The following is an 8,699-nucleotide window of genomic DNA, read 5'->3' on the forward strand; positions in this document are numbered from 1 at the left end:
GACAGACACAAGACATTTACAAGGCCCTTTTTTTGTTTTTTTTTCGGGTTTTTTTTGTGTTTTTTTTTTTTTTTTTGGGCACTAAAATCAAATTTTTCCTTTTTTCCAGTGCCCCCTATAAAAGGAGAGGGGGACACTAAAAGCACCGGCAATTAAAACAAATTAAACTTAAAAAACGTAAAATCAAATTAAAATTTGGTTGCCGGGCGTGATGATGCACTCCAGTCCCTCCGGTGCCCACCTCTCGCGGAAGGCCGCGAGCGTACCGGTGGACACCGCGTGCTCCATCTCCAAGGACACCCTGGACCGGATGTAAGAGCGGAAGAGAGGCAGGCAGTCAGGATGAACGACCCCCTCGACCGCCCGCTGCCTGGACTGACTGATGGCATCCTTGGCCGTGCCCAGGAGCAGTCCTACGAGGAGAGGGCGATGCAATTACCAGAGAACATCATAACAGGTGGGGCCGATGTAGGCCCATTAAAAGACAAAATAAAACGGTATGTTTTGGAACTAAGTACTCAATTAAAAGGGATGTGTAAATTAGTTAGGGACAATCAGGAAGAAAGAGACGCGGAAGCAGAGCTTACAAAGCTCCCTGAAGTCCCGTTGGCGGGAAGTCGCGTTATGGTAAGGGTCCTCCCGGGAAAACTGGGGTTTGCCCCAAAATGGATAGGACTATATGAGGTTATAATCAGCGGGGAGACTTGTGCCTGCATCGATGTTAAAGGGAACGGACAATGGAAGCATTGGACCCAGCTTAATGTTTTTGAACCAGCCGTTTAGCACACGTATAAGTTGTTGTTGTTTGTCTATTTACAGATTGACAGCGAAAGATTCTTCAAGCAAGCCATACGGCCATTTTGACTATTTGTTAATTATAGAGTAATAAGATGAAACTATATATTGCGATCTGTGCGATTATCATAGTTCGTGTTTGGTCCGGCCTGCTAGCTAGACCGAAACGAGAGTTACATGTGAATACCTTTTTGTACATGTCTTATGTTTATGCACAAAATGGGAACTTTTGCATTTGCTGGGTATGTTTGCACATCCCCATACATAACAAAGGAGGCATCCCTTTGAGGTCAATCTCCCTTAACATTTCGGAAGTAGCGGAGTGGGTAATAAAGAAACATGGAGATGGGGCGGTTACCTTTTGGATACATTGACGGATGGTACCAGCCGGAATACAATAGGTCGTTACGACCCCCGTTCCTGGTTTTGACCAACACCTCAGAAGTTGGAAGACCCACCACTGACATTTGTTTCACTCGAAACCTGACTGATGAGGAAACAGGTTTTGAGCAGGATATAGCAATTGTACGCAATACTTTAACCTCACCAGTTGGAACATAACAGACAGCGAAACAATAAACCAGGGGTTCCTTGAAATGGAGGGTTTGAAGAATCAGACAAGTAGCCAGGACTGGGACCCTAAGATTAGGTGGCGACGGGGGCTGAGAGAGAGAGATTGGGATCGAATATAACAGCATACAATGGCACTTATTTTGTGTGCGAGCACAAGGCCTACCCCTGGTTGCCACAGGACTGGAGGGGGTCCTGTTATTTGCGATATGTGGTCCCCTTTGTCAGACGGGTACATACTTTAGCAGAAGTACAGACACCAGGTCGAATAAGACGAGCTCTTACCCCGGTAGAGAGGTTATTTGGGGTCATGATGCTCCCATTCAGGATAGGACGCACCATGGATGAATTATGTAACCGAGATAGGGTACTGGAAGAGATAGTTAAAGACACTGCTGAAGCAATGGAGGGCATAACGGCTGAAATGGTAGCCATACGCACAATGGTACTCCAGAACCGTTTGGCCCTGGATACGAGCACAAAGTGGGGGCACATGTGCCTTAATTGGAGCTGAATGTTGCACTTACATTCCCGATAATTCAGAAAACATACCCAACCTCGCTGATCACATAAGAAGGGAGGTAAAGAAGTTATCCACGACAGCAGGTGGATCTGGCTGGTTTGACTGGCTGTTAGGGGAATCCTGGGCGTCCTATCTTATGCATGGAGTAATTATTCTGGTTGTAATAATAATTACTTGCTGTCTGATTATCGGGTGTTTTAACATCTGCTGTAAAGTTATGAAGGCCCGACTGATCCAGTAGCCAGTGTAATCGCCAAAGAAGCAGCAGCACACCTGATGGAAATATCTGAAAACACCAAGGATGAAGAAACAGACGATGTTGACACTGACCACTATCTTTGAAGGGTAGCCTGGAGCTACAGGCAAGGTGGACATACGGAACATCAGGGAAGTAACATATCCCAAAGGACGAATATATGACACCATGCTACTTTCATTGTGGTCATCTGGATTTCGTGAACATCCTCCAGGGCCGAAAGGGGGAGTAATGTTGGAGCGGATTTTTGGACATATACTTGACTAGTATACAGGACCAAACATTTGTTTTTATTTTCCCCTTGAATGAATTTTGTAAGGGACAATACTGATGCAATATGCTTTATACAAAAAAACACAGCTAGACTTCAAGGTATGCTGACCTTACGTTATGAAGATCGGAAAGTGAGATAATGAATGACTGGAGAGATAATTGGGGGTATGTTTGTCTATACCGGTGCCAAAAAGCCTGCCACTTGCTTTTTTGTTGATAAAAGGGGAACTAGTCCTCTTGGATGTATATAATTCCTGTCACAATGCGAGGCTGGTTTATATCAAGAGCTCAGCCTTGGACAGCAATTGTATGAAAAGCTTTGTAAACCTTGTAATGCGACGATTGGAGTTAAGGACTAGTGCTGAAGCACGTGATGTAAAGTGACGTAATTTGTAAGATAAAATAACCTCACTTGAGATATCAGATTGAGAAGCTGGTTCAGAGACAGGGGTATCTAACACGTCTCCCAAAGCTTTGTCTCCAATTTAATAAACCTCTCTTCATATATTATACAGTCTCGGAAATATTTTTCCAAAACACCTCACAGCATCTCTCTCTAAACCAATCACATCAAATAATTGGCAAAGGTTTAGAATCAACTAGATGAATAAGTAAACACATCACAGCCTAATAACCTAGCTCTATATTCACAGGAGAAAACCTGTTATCTAACGCCTCGAATGTCAATTGGTGAGATGAGCGACTGAATCACTGTCCACGTGCAACAGCATCCATTCCCACTGTCCCCACATTTGCAGTGTTGAGTCAGGTGGGCGCACGAGTCTCACAGGCTGAACGATTGTTTAAGGTACATCCACACACACAACATGTGTCCTGTTCTCCCCGCTGTGATTGGTGTTTTTACAAAGGCTGATGATAAGGTGATCCTGATCAATCCAGGGAATCTGTCAAATCTTGACGTGATGTCTGGTTTGAGTTTCCCAGCTGAAGATCCTCCTCTTCTAATACCCTGCAAATGGTGGTTACAAACGTTGTTACTTTAAGTAAAGGATTGAAATTCAGAACACACTATTCCAGATTCTACAGAACATCCTGTCCTCTCCTGTCCCCCCTAAGCTGTAAATTCCTTATTCAAGGCTCTCCCCTCCATCCTCACTCTCTAAAATCAACATTCCTTTCATCGCCTGAGATGTATTATCTCCAGAATGTGCTGAATCTGGCTGTGTGCAATTCCACAGACATTAGTAAACCTCTCGTGCCTCACCGTCAGTCGACACAGTGAGTGCCAGCAGGATTCCCACTGTGGTAGGCATCACAGCCTCAAATCCTGTCCTCAAATGACATCCACACACTTCCCAGTTGATGTCACTTGATCGGTCTGAAGAGCAGGGGCAGTGGCTGATTTTTACTCTTATTTAGCCCAATGGTACTGAGGACAATTATAACCCCTGAATTGCTGCCTTGGCTGAGGACCAACCAACAGCCGAGATCAAGGATTGAACTTGGGACCTTCCCAGTCAGTATTGTAATGTTCTAAAATTTGGGGGGTTGGGGAACGGTTAGAAAAGAATATTTTGAAACAAATTTTACTCCACCTTTAAATGAAATCTTCGTAACACTGCACAAATCTGGACTCTTTCCAAATTATACAATTGGATCATCAAAATCAGTGAGACATTTTCGAAATGATCAAGTCACTGAAATGGACAGCTTTACAATCACTGCACAGTACAGAAGGAAGAGACTGTTAATGGGAGCTCGGTTAGTGAAGTCCTCCGACACCCCAAGATAAACTGGACTGTCCCTTTAACTATAAAGTAGCAGAGAAAGGGGAGTCCCTGTCCCTTTAAATATCTGCCCCATTCCCCCAGGCAGTGGGAGGAGGAACAGCGCACGGTCTCTTTGTATCCTGACCCAGCAAGCACCGCCGGATGGGCTGTCGCCGGGTCCCAAATTCCACATCGATCATTGTCGGGTTGAGCAGAACAATTGAAAAGGGCACACACAGAGTCTTTGCTATATATTAAATATTTATGTGTGTGTGTAAAGAAAACACGACACTCTAATGTTTGCTAGTCAATTGCACAGAGATAAATAATTATCTTCGCCAATTATTTTCCAACAATTTATTTCCATTTTGTTTACAATGCAATTGCGGGTTGTTTAATAACTTTACCATTTATTGATAACACATTGTCTTGTGTGCTCTTGTTCAGAACGTGACGTCACACTGACCATTCTGTTACAAGGTGACCATGTCTCTCTGCAGCAATCAGTGGGAAAGCGGATTAAATCACATCGAGGATAATGAGCAGCCCCGCTCCTCCCCCCCTCCCCGTCGTCTCTGCGCTTTATTGTCCAGTGATCATCGCACCGTCACACAGAAGCTCCTGAGATTTACCTCCAGTGTGGATCATTGCTGTAACTGATGGTAAAAATGAAATTGTATGGGTGAAAGAAGAGCTGGGGTGAGGAGTTGTATTTAGAGAGGGAGTTGAAGAGTCGGGGTGAAGGAGGTGTATGAGTGAGGGCGATTTACTGAAATTAATCACTTCTGTTGTGCTTTGATGCGGTTCATTTTTATTTTAAAATGTTTAGAATTGCGTGTTTCACTGAAGTTAAATGTGGGGCAGCAGTTACTTGTGGGCACTGGGTTGTTTCTGTTGAATTAATGTGGACCGTATTAATTGGGAATAGACTGAGTGGGATCATTCTGTGCTGAATACAATGCTGGGCTGCGGGTTTGCACTCAGTCCCAGTGACGAGGATGCTTTCGACAACAAATCCAAAAGCTACTCGCATTGTGACACCAAATCCAGGGACCACTGACACTGAGACACCAAATCCAGGGACCACTTACCCTGAGGCACCAATTCCAGGGACCACTTACACTGAGACTACAAAATTACACAGGATATACGGTACACAAATGGGCCATTCGGAATAACCAGTCCATGCTGGCGTTTGTGCACCATTCGGGGATTAGAGAGTCTTAGTGTGGGCAATGGTCATGATGGAGAAACCACCTCTAGTGAGGGCAAAAGGTGAGAAATGGATGAAGATATCACGGTGGAATCACACGGTGACTGGTAGGGCCTGGTACAGGAACATAAGAAGTAGGAACAGGCGTCGGTCTCATGGCCGATGTGATCATGGACTCAGCTCCACTTTCCTGCCCGTTCCCCATAAACCTTTATTCCCTTATTGCTGAAACATCAATGTATCTCCGCCTTAAATTTATTCAATGACCGAGCCTCCACAGCTCTCTGGGGCAGAGAATTCCACAGATTTACAACCCTCTGAGAGAAGAAATACCTCCTCATCTCAGTTTTAAATTGGCGGCCCCTTATTCTGAGACTTTGCCCCCTAGTTTTAGTTTCCCCTGTGAGTGGAAATATCCTCTCTGCAAGAACATTGTCGAGCTTCCTCATTATCCTGTATTTTTCAATAAGATCACCTCTCATTCTTCTGAACTCCAATGAGTATAGGCCCAACCTACTCAACCTATCTTCATAAGTCAATCACCTCATCACTGGAATCAACCGAGTGAACTTTCTCTGAACCGCTTCCAATGCAAGCATATTCCTCCCTAAATACGGAGATGAAAACTGTATGCAGTACTCTTGGTTTGGATTCACCAATACCTTGTGCAGTTGTAGCAGGACTTCTCAGCTTTTATAATCCATCACCCTCTCAATAAAGGTCATCATTCCATTTGCCTTTCTGTTTATTGCTGTACCTGCATACTAAAGTGTTGTGTTTCATGCACAAGGACCCCCAACTCCCTCTGTATTGCAGCACTTTGCAATTTTTCTCCATTTAAATTATAATTTGCTTTTCTATTTTTTTCAATTTTGTAATAGGTTATTGTCAGAAGAACTTTTCAGACATGCTGATAATTTGATGCAACCAGCGCAGCAAATGTATCTGTCTGTTCTTTTTCCAAAATACCAAAATCGAACGTCACTAATTAAACGTTGGGTGAGATTTGTAGAGTTGTGGAAGAAGGGATGAAATGAGGCTTGCAGGAAAGAAGGTTCTTTGAATGAACAATTTGTGCGGCAGTTTTGTGACTCATCTGCATGAGGTTAAAGGCATGAAATGGAAAAGGACACGTCCAGTGACACTTATATTGTCAATAATGATTTCTAATTTAATTGCTCATCATCATAGGCAGTTCCTCGGAATCAAGGAAGACTTGCTTCCACTCCTGTAGTGAGTTCTTTGGTGGCTGAACGTTCCGATACGAGAGCCACTGATTTGTCACAGATAGGACTGATAGTTGTTGAGGGAACGGGTGGGTGGGACTAGTTTGTATACGCTCTTTCTGCTGCCTGCACTTGATTTCTGCATGCTTTCGGCGTTGAGACTCGAGGTGTTCAGAGAATTACTATCTCCTAAGCCTCATCATCATCATCATAGGCAATCCATCGAAATTGAGGAAGAATTGCTTCCACTCTAAAAGTGAGTTCTCAGGTGATTGTACAGTGCAATATGGGAATTATAGTCACTGTCACTGGTAGGACAGACAGTCATTGATGGAAAGTCTGGGTGAGGAGTCTGGTTTCTCAGATGCTCCTTCCGCTACCTTCGCTTGTTTGCAGCATGCTCTCGGCGTTGAGACTCGAGGTGTTCAGCGCCCTCCTGGATGCTCTTCCTCCACTTACGGTGGTCTTTGGCCAGGGATTCCAAGGTGCCTAATATCCTACTGACAATCCCAACCACTAACCCCAATCCTAACAAATAACCACAACCACTAAACCCTAAACTCGCACCCAAACCCAGTCCCGAACCAAAGGTTATTCACAGGGATCAGTGGAGGAGCGAAAGACCCGATAATGGAAATATTTAAACAATTATCTTGATGCAAGAAATTCTGCAAGCTATGTAAGTAACAAGAATATATATGAACAAAACTTTCAAAATCAACAAAGACAGTTACAAAGATCACACATTTCAAGGACTATTACATATAGTAACCACATTCAAAAATCGTTAAACAATGTACAAAATAATAGATTTCACGTCTAAAGCATCATAGTTCAATCAATAGTTGGTTGAAAGGAACATCATATGAGTGTAATGTGAGACACTCCGGTTCAATTTATGACACCCACAAGCCGTATACTCAAACAGAACAACCTTGGGATTTGATATCATAAAAGATGAACTGGGTGAGAAGTGAAATAATCTACAGTAAGAAAAGGCCCAAAATGAAACAGTCGGTAACAGAACATTAAGGAGATATTATTATGGAGAAATCAAACATTCGACACACTGTGTTTGAACCAAGCTGATTTATTCAATATTTGTATAGAACATTAATCTCCAGCTCAGGTATAGGGGTTATTAAGATCAGCAGAAACAAACAATATCTGCCAGAATGAATATCGTTCAATGCCCAATGCAATCAAATTATATCCTGTTATATTCACCAATGCAGCTTTTAAATGGCGGGTTATTTACCCAGTATGCACCACGGGCGAGAAGGTGCAGAACCCAAACTACAGGAGTTCAGTACGCAGGCGCGCGTCGTGGCTGGTTTTGGAGCATGCGCGGCGAATGTAGTGACGAAGGAGAAACGGGCAACATGACCTCCGCAGAAGCGTTCCATTTGAGCGGGAGGAGGGGAGCAATGGACCAGCGGGTCACTTGGAAGGTTTCATAAAGCACCGGTGCCCACCGCAAGCCCGAAATAATAACCGGCATATCGGCGGTTGCAGTTTTGGGGCTTTCTCCCGGTCACAGGCCCAGGCTAACGGCGGCCATCTTCGTGCAGGTGGCGGGTTCAGCGCTCGGCCAGCTTGATTCGGTGAGTCGCAGCGCGCATGTGCGACCAACTTGGTTCAGGAATAAAGTGAGCGATGACAGTGTCTGTTTCTAACCGGGTCCCAGTGGGTAAAGGAATTGGTCAGATATTTTATTTTCACTCGAATTTCTCACCATCTCCCCTAAAGGCGATGCTTAGTACCGACCTTATGGGTTAAGTCCTACATAATTGTAACAGAGAAGGGCCAGAAATATTGAATCCTTGTGTTAGAATCCCCATGTTCAGTCCCAGGGTTAGAATCTCCATCTCATCATTATCATGGGCAGTCCCTCGGAATCGAGGAAGACTTGCTTCCACTCCTGAAGTGATTTTATTGGCGGCTGTACAGTCGAATACGAGAGCCACAGATTCTGTCACAGGTGGGACAGATAGTCGCTGAGGGAAGGGGTGGGCGGGATTGGTTTGCCGCACGCTCTTTCCGCTGCCTGCACTTGATTTCTGCATGCTCTCTGCATTGAGACTCGAGGTGCTCAGCGCCCTCCCGGATGCAC

At 44.3% G+C, this 8,699-nt stretch overlaps 1 long non-coding RNA gene across 1 annotated transcript; it reads left to right on the forward strand.

Moving 5' to 3' along the window:
• Positions 1-287: 287 nt before the first annotated feature.
• Positions 288-2,924, forward strand: LOC139235665 (uncharacterized). Its single transcript, XR_011588495.1, has 2 exons — positions 288-497; positions 820-2,924. It is a non-coding gene; the product is annotated as an uncharacterized lncRNA (long non-coding RNA).
• Positions 2,925-8,699: the final 5,775 nt, after the last annotated feature.

Source organism: Pristiophorus japonicus, chromosome 23 (genome assembly GCF_044704955.1).
Source record: "Pristiophorus japonicus isolate sPriJap1 chromosome 23, sPriJap1.hap1, whole genome shotgun sequence".
Taxonomy (NCBI): Eukaryota; Metazoa; Chordata; class Chondrichthyes; family Pristiophoridae; genus Pristiophorus; species Pristiophorus japonicus.